Below are 9,162 nucleotides of genomic sequence, written 5' to 3'. Positions count from 1 at the left end.
CGGTTTCAGATTATTTGTCACAGTTGCTCCGATCAGATCGGTCTCGTCCATTTTGTAGATTATTTACGACTTTTGAATCCACATAAACACATCAGCAAAATCCGGCTTACTTTGAGCATGTGTTTTAAACAGTTTAATCCCTTTGTGAATTGTTTCCACTTGCGCCGTCCTTTCATTTCTTCATACAGCTGGAATCCAAATGAATGAATCCTGAGTCCAATAACCATCAAAGTCACTCCAATAGTGCTCCTTAATTACGCTTTCATCCTCCTTTAACAAAATACTTCACATTCATCCAGTTTGTGACAGAAGTTGTAGCATTTTGAGACTTTTAAACTTTAGTTACCGCGCAAGGGGGGGGGGGGGGGGGGGGGCTCTTGGGGAAAAAGGTTGGGAACCACTGCATTAGACCACCACTACCCCTATAGTAAAATAGTATATATATAGTAAAACTATACTAATAAGGTAGTATTACTTTACTTATACTATCTTAACAAGATTTGCATTGTGTACATATGACTTTCACTTGTACCTGCACATATACATCTATCATCATCAGTGGCTCAGTCAGTAGGGACTTGGACTGGGAGCTGTAGGGTCGCCGGTTCAAGTCCCCGACCAGACCAAAAATATGGAGTGTGGACTGCTACTTGGAGAGGTCCCAGTCCACCTCCTGGGCCCTGTCTTGGTGCCCTTGAGCAAGGCACCAGACACCCCCCTTCCCCCCCATTGCTCCCCGGGCGCTGTACAATAGCTGCCCACTGCTCCTAGTACTAGACTCCTGGTACTAGGATGGGTTAAAAGCAGGGAACAAACGTCACTGTATGTGCTGTGTGCTCTGCATGTGTGACCATCCCCAATTCTAGCATCATCAGCTTTATTTGAAGAGACTCTACTGTAGGTCCATTTTAAAAGACACACAACACTCATATATAAATTAAAAAAGGCAGTTATACCAATGTTTCCACAGAGGTGACTGGTATCGTACAGTATCGAGACATATACGTATATATATGTATACAATCTTAACTCATATCTGTATATTTGTACATTCAGCTGATTTTACCTTTGTTTTATGATATTTGTATTCACACTGTGACTTACATGTTTACTCTTATTTGTATCCTTATTATCCTTGTGTAAAGGTCTATCTTATCTTATATTTGTTAAGCTTAAGTTATAATGTCTTGGACACACACAAACACCCTGTAACTCTTCTTTAATGTGTGATTTATGTGATTACAGTGATTTGTCCCTTAGAGTGACATCACTAGGGAGATCCTATTGGCTGCTGCTCCGCCCCTGCTGATGACTTTTATCTGCAGGAACAAGTTCGAGTCAGTTCAAATTAAAACTGTTTCTGGACACACAAGATTTAAATGTGGACATTTGGCACATATGTACAAATATGTAAAAAAGAATTAAAAAGATAACAAATAAATATGATCTCCATGATGATCTCTTACACCTACACGATGCTGCTTTTTATAAACTCATATTTACAAGCTGATAGTTCTTCTTGGAAGTGGTCTTTCTTCTCAATACATTTGAGATTGTGCAGGAAACAAATACTGGTAAATATTGAATATGTGCACAAATCCATCATTTGTTATTCCAAGAATACAAATAGCACATTTTAGACTCTGTCACAGTCGAATAAGATGCAAAACGATATTCTAAAGGCAAGACAGCATGGCATACAGAAGTTGTATCGGATTTATTAACAACTATGTCAATTCCATTGCCACTAAAATGTTTGTGTTTCTGTGTTTGTGTGACATGACACTATTCGTTCTTTAAAAGCTCTCCAATATAATGTTGTTTTGTTTAAGCTGCCTTTAACAAGCATAACTTCTAGTAGTCTCGAGCCAATCAAGGGACGAACATCATGGCCCAGCAGAGGAGCCGAGGGGTCGCGGTTCGTCATTTTTAGACGGCAGAAATTTTCCATATCTTCACTCCTTCGCACAGTCCATTTGAGTTTCCCTTTGTGTGCACTATGTATTCACAAGCCTGTGTGTCCAAAACTGCCACACAGTCTTCAGGGACCTCTGTGGGGGTTGTGTACCTGCAATTACACAGCAAGGACACCGTTAAGCGAAGAATATAAGTACAGAGATAAATGAAAACTGAATAAAAAACATTATTGTTATGTTGTGATCTGTTCACTTACCCAGAGCAACATCCCGTGCAACTACAGTCCAAACATTCACTGTTTCTCCATAAAGATCCAACTTGATGCCAGGTATGATCACGGTCGTCCTGACAATGGGTCATACCTATTTGTGGAGAGGAAACGTTTTACACATTTTAAAACAGTTTTGTATTTACTATAAATATTCTGTGAGTGTGTGTTTTTCTCTTCTTTTACCTGGTTTTAAGGCCTTAGTGTAACATGAAGCATCTGATAGCGACGCCAAAGCACAAAACAGCAAAGCCAGAGCCAAATATTTCTTCACAGGGAAAAAAGGAACAACGATTTACCATTTGATATCAGCATCCACATATGTATCCTAGCGAGCATTTGGCTAAAATCAGGCAAAAACTTTGGGTAGGTACAGTGTGTTAAGATATTATTTGTTGAATATACAATTCATCTGATACGAGTCATTCTGTAAATTGCTCCCATTTTGATAAACCACAACTTGAGGTCCATGCCACACAATGATACAAACACAATGATATCACTTTTATTAAGTAGAAAATATAATTTTTTTTAACATAAAATGGCTTTACCTCCATTATTACCGCTTTAACTTATTCCATCAGCACAGAAAAACAGTAAACATAACATTTGTAACCAGAATTTCAGATTGAGTACTAAAATCCACTCACCATGGTGGCAGTTGAACTTGTCCGGTCTGAATTGTGTTCAGGTAAGAGGAGGAAAGTTAAAGTGTGTGTTTGCTTGTAGGTCTTTTAAACTGTTATCTGCAGAGACCTTTGGAATTAAATAAGTTTTTCTGGTGTGAAGCCAGAGAGGGTTCACATCTGAATCTCTCTTTCTCATCCCTGCCAATAAGGACATGAACTTTCTAGGCATGGTTCTGTTGGCCAGAGAGGAATTACATAATGCATGTCTCTCTGTGCTCTCCCCAATAAATAACAACACACTTTCGCACCACTGCATCACTACATTACTGCGCCATAAATTGGACACAGTAGATCTTTGTTTAATCGATATGATACGTTCACTTGATATGATTCCTTATATAAACTTTTGTCATTTTGACAACAATGACATGGCATTTATACCATAAAATGATTCATTAATATCTATTTATCACTTTTATTTACTCGTAAACTTCACATTTCATAACAACTACCTTTACCTCCATGATTTAGGCTATATTTGAACCTTTAACCCACAAAAACAGCTAACAAACAGAATTGTACTCTGAAATCAACTCACCAGTCAAACTTGTCTGGTTTGAATAGTGTTCAGGAGAGATGCTAGAAACTAAACTGTGTTTTAATGCTGTTGACTTTTATAATGTGTCTGCAGGGACCTTTGAAACCGAATTAGAGGAGGATGGTCATCGTTCGAAGAAGCCACCGGTCTTAGTGTTTGTTTGAACCAAGCAAATAAATACTAGAACATACAGAGTAAAGGTTATAATTCAGAATACATTTAGAATTTGCAAAAACAGACAATATGGAAATTGTTTTTTTATTCGCTTTTATTCGTTTTATTCTTGTTCGTCTTTACAACAAACAAAAACAGGCAGTGAGTTCTGTTGAGAAGCCAGAGAGGGATTACATCTGCATGTCTCTCCCTCCTCCCCCTAAGAAATCACATCAGACTTTTACACCACTGTATCACTTCCCTACTGCGCCATAAATTGGACACAGTTGAGTCGGGTCGTCCCTCTTGTGCACTATGAATTCACAAGCCGCAGAGTCGAACACTGACACACAGTCTGAAGGAAACCGTGTGGGGGTTGAAAACCTGCAAAGACACAGTCAACAGTGGAATATGTAACTAAAAAAGTCAAATATAAATGCTATCCAATTAAAAATCTGAAATAATTTGGCACGTGTACTTACGCTTGGCAACATCCATTGCAGCTACAGTCCAAACATTTACTGTTTCTCCATGAAGATCCAACTGGATGCCAGGTATTATCACTGTCGTCCTGACAATGGGTCATGCCTATTTGTGGAAAGGAAACGTTTTACACATTTTAAAACAGTTTTGTATTTACTATAAATATTCTGTGAGTGTGTGTTTTTCTCTTCTTTTACCTGGTTGTAAGGCGGCCTTAGCGTAACATGAAGCATCTGATAGCGACGCCAAAGCACAAAACAGCAAAGCCAGAGCCAAATATTTCTTCAAAGGGAAAAAAGGAACAACGATTTATCATTTGATATCAGCATCCACATATGTATCCTAGCAAGCATTTGGCAAAAATCAGGCAAAAACTTTGGGTAGGTACAGTGTGTTAAGATATTTTTTATTGAATATACAATTCATCTCATATGAGTCATTCTGTAAATTGCTCCCATTTTGATAACCCACAACTTGAGGTCCATGCCACACAATGATACAAAACCAATGATATCACTTTTATTCAGTAGAAAATACAACATTTTTAAACATAACATTTCTTTACCTCCATTATTACCGCTTTACCTTATTCCATCAGCACAGAAAAACAGCTGCAAATAACATCTGTAACCAGAATTTCAGATTGAGTTCTAAAATCCACTCACCATGGTGGCAGTTGAACTTGTCCGGTCTGAATTGTGTTCAGGTAAGAGGAGAAACGTTAAAGTGTGTGTTTGCTTGTAGGTCTCTGTCTTTTAAACTGTGTATCTGCAGAGACCTTTGGAATTAAATAAGAGGTTACTGGAGGTCACCACTGTCTATAGTTAACCCAGTGTTTCTCAAAGTGGGGGGTGCAGAGGCATGACGAGAGACCAGGAGGAAAAATGGTTATTAAAAAATATATCATAATTTGAAAAATTATTGATTCGAAAATAATATGAGATACAGTACAGTACAATTACGTGTGGGTCTCTGTGTTTCATTCCAGATCGGCTCTGTGTGTGTGGAACGAGCCATTTTGTGCGCGAGCGAGAGAGACAGCGTACCGGTACCGGGGGTCGTTGTTGTTACCTTCTGGTGCAAGCGAGCTACGCTAACGGATATAAGGATCTTTTCGAACAACAAGGTGGAGAAGAGTCCTCTCCTGTCAGACTTTCATGCAACAATTAAATAACTGCTCAGCATCTCCCCCACAATCCCAATCTGCTGTGTCCTGTTTTCCTCCCCTCCGCATAACACCCCATCACACATACGAAACACAACGCAGAGTCCGAGGGTGTTAAGAGTATGTTTATTTAAATGTCCTCCTCTCTACTGGCCAACAAAGGCAGCATATGCTGGGTGTAGAATTTTTCCAGGAGGAGGAGATTTCCATGCCATGCAGGGTCTTTGGGGATGGGGATGATGATCGCCTCCTTCGTGGTCCACAGTAGCAGAGACTCCGGTCTGTGATGTGCAGCTGTTATATAATATACAATACATTTTTGAAAAACATTTGATCAACAAAAAAGGATTTGGTCAGGATCTAGACTCAGTGTGTAGTTTATGAATTAATCAATGCTCTCTACATTAGGAAAACACATACCAGTCTACCAGAGGGAGTCACACACAGCTGTGCCTAGATAACCAAACAAATTGACAAGATAACCAAAATCCTTGAATCTACACACAGCAAATAAACTCAAATGACACAACGAGATGTAAAAAGGCGATCACACATATAGTCGGTATAAAACTGGTCGCTTCAATCTGAAGAGCAACTAAAACAAAACACGGGAGTGTATCTTGTTCTTGTGAACAATAATTTTATCCACAGCATACACAGAGACCATGAAGTTCTTAAGGAGAAAACTAGTTGCTAAAGCAAAACACGTTAGTGTACCTTGTTAGCTAATGTTAGCTAGCTGACATTAACGTTAAACATTGCAATCATATTACTCACTGAAACCTTGTAAAGCCGGTCCCTCATGCTGGCTCTTACAGAACCGACTAACTCCCCTTTCGTGTATGTACAGCTCTCAACATGACTTGTAGTGATTTTCACCTCGTTTTATACTTTTTCGCCTCATTCTGAAAGAAACAGGGAAATCTGCTAACGTGACGGCCATCTTTGTGATGGTGACGCGTATTGTGCGAGACCAGAGACCTGCAGTTCACTGAGCGGTTTCACACAAAAAAATGTGTAACTTCACAGTTTTACGACACATTTTTATTTTTTTGACTTGCAAAATGTTCTTTTAATTTGACAAACATCATATGTGTCATTCGTGGCACAATTCAAACGGGATCGAAAGATGACTTTTCTCTCTCCATTGACTTCAATGTATAATTTTCCTCTTCCGGGGTCCCATGGGTCGGAAGTAGATGGGCGGGACTTCGCCTCTCTATAAGGGCAAAGAGGCGGAGCCGAGGCGGGACCACCTGCCACCGAGCTGAAAGTTCCAGAGCTAACTGAAGCTACCAAGCTAAGCTAACATGCTCCCCATCTGCACACTGCTGTGGAATTTTACGTTTTCTAAGGTAAGCGGAGATGAAACTATTCAGCAAAACTATTAATAATAATCTAAGTTATTGAGTTTTTAGCAAAATACTTCAGAATCTTAAAATCCCTTAACGTTTGTATGCAATTGTGCTAAATTCAACACTGGAATCAAGCAAATATTAATATGTTTGCATAACATTAGTTATTTATATTTTGATATCACTTAATTATACGTTTAATACATTTAAGTCAAGCTAAGGTACATGTGATGGTAGCTAGTTAGTGCTCTTACCTGTGAGGCCTCCTCCAAACAGCATAATAACCAGACTGTATCATTAAAACTAAGTACCAGTTCTAGATCCTTGACTTTAGACAAACAATTCAAAAGGCAACGTGTATTTAAAGACCAATCTTTATTTGAATGTGCCTCTTAACCTGATATATTAGTTATACAGTAATAGTATTGACAATCTAAAAAAACTGAGCAACTCAACAGTCAACTTTGTTTCTTATTGTCTAAAGCATTTGTTATTTTCATTTTCCCCCTCTCATATTCAGTGTGGACGGATTGAGACAACGTGGTGTCCAGAAAGCTGCAGAGACTTCAGGGAGAAACCTCCGTGTGATGGACGTCCTGTCTGTTGGTTTGGAGAGGACTGAGGGTCTTTCCTCTGCGAGGGGGACCAGGCCTGATGGAGGAGCCCATGCTGGGCAAAGCTGATACCAACTGCACAGGCCTAGTCTGTCACTTTATTTGACTAAATGTGTTTATTTATACATTTAATAGGTTTACACCTTCTGTCCATATGTGCTTTTTATTTAAAACATGTTTGATTAAGTTTTGGTTCACATTTCAATAAATTGTATTTGTATTTGCACTCCTTTTGTCCATTATTCTTACTGAAAATGTTAGATTACACATTCACATCTGACTGAAGATTGGCCCCATTTATTTGTGACGTTGCAAACTTTGCGGTACAAGGCACAAGTGATGTGAAGCTCATAAAGCGAGGCAAATAGAAATAATCAGCTGATGAAGTGTAGATGTGGAAATAGGTGCATTCGATCAGCTGACTGTTTTTACAATAAAAGTAGTTTCTTAGTGTACTGGTCTTAATATCTCATAGCATCAGCTTTTAATGTTCCTCTTGGATGTTCTTCTTGACCCTCAGAGAAGGAGAAAATGTCGTGTCTTTCAGGCATGTCCTTTCCTAACAAAAATTACAGGAAACATAAAACATATTATTGCAGAACAAGTGTGTTATTTATGAAAGCGGTGTGTTTGTGTGTTTAGGGGCTGTAGATATAATTATTTTGTAATAGTAATGTTTGTTTTTTTATTTCAACAGTGAGCTACAAAGACAATCAGATTATGAATGAAAAGTATGAAGTTCATCAACATTAAAATATATGTAATTATCAAAATAATATTGAACTGTTATCAAAATGTAGTGCAACTGTAGAAGCTTGCTCTGTTGTCTCACTGAAAGAATAACTTTTACCACTTTTTTTGAACAATATTCAGAGATAAATAGTAGCAGTTCTCACTATGTGTTAAATATCTTTGCCTTCAATACATTAAATTACAAAGCTGACAAAATTATATTGCTTGTTAACATCTCAATGTAACTTTTTGCACAGAAAAAACCCTCAACTTCACTGGTGTGTAGGTGATCAAGTATTGTTTAATGGAATGTATATCAGTGTATTAAAGTCAATACTTCATTCATTTAAACCAATATCTTTCTTGATTATTTGTACAGTGTGAAAAATAGAGTCTTTGTACCTGTGCTGAAGTTCACTGCTGAGAGGAGTCCAGTTCTGTCTCTCACTCTCTGGTCCAGCCTGTCTGCATCACCTGGACACCTTAAACAAACAGATATATATGTAAAGTAACATGTGTACAAACAATATAACTGATTCTCTTCTGTTGAGCCAACCATATTGTAATATCTAAGTAATCATCTTGAAATATGACATTAATAATTGTAATATACACACATCTTATTGTGAGGTTGATTTCACATACACTACTACTTTGACATTAGCTTGTCTACATACTTGAGCATAGACAATTTAAATTAACCTTAGCGATGCGTACAGTTACCTACATAATAAAATATCTCTCTAAGTTACAAGGATGACCTTATTTTATCAACCTCAAACAGAAGCTGTTTGTCCCACAGTATTATCCCACTTAACACTTCCCTATTTTGTTTTAACCTTTATATATACAGTCTATGATTTTAACTTGGAGGCTACGATTAGCATCGTTAGCACCAATGTAGCTACACCTCGCTTACAGGCTAACCCAAGCCTTAACATTCATTACGTTGATTAAAATCATTAACACATAAATAAAGTACTCGAATTTCACTTACCGCAAAACCGCATTCACGCATCGTCTGTTTTAACCGCAGAGCGAGTCACAATAGTCCGATATATAAGCATGAAGAACAAACAGCCACGGCCGGCTTCAAGTTGTGTTTCCTGGATGAACTGACCAGGCAGAGTCCCTGTAGCTAGCTTCACGGAGCAGCTAGCAGAGAGACAAGAAGCTAGCAGCAGCAGTTACTTGACAGAGCCGTCACTCAATGTGACCACGCCCTAATTTACGCAAAAACTTTAAGAC

At 38.3% G+C, this 9,162-nt stretch overlaps 1 long non-coding RNA gene across 1 annotated transcript; it reads right to left on the bottom strand.

Moving 5' to 3' along the window:
- Window positions 1–6,924: 6,924 nt before the first annotated feature.
- On the bottom strand, window positions 6,925–9,146 carry LOC307042188. Its single transcript, XR_013809037.1, has 3 exons — window positions 8,912–9,146; window positions 8,317–8,396; window positions 6,925–7,741 (listed from the first exon to the last, which is right to left on the bottom strand). It is a non-coding gene; the product is annotated as an uncharacterized lncRNA (long non-coding RNA).
- Window positions 9,147–9,162: the final 16 nt, after the last annotated feature.

Source organism: Notothenia rossii, assembly GCF_949606895.1.
Source record: "Notothenia rossii genome assembly, chromosome: 6".
NCBI classification, from domain to species: domain Eukaryota; kingdom Metazoa; phylum Chordata; class Actinopteri; order Perciformes; family Nototheniidae; genus Notothenia; species Notothenia rossii.
The sequence above is the reverse complement of the archived record's forward strand: the minus strand, read 5'-3'. Positions and strand labels throughout refer to the sequence as shown.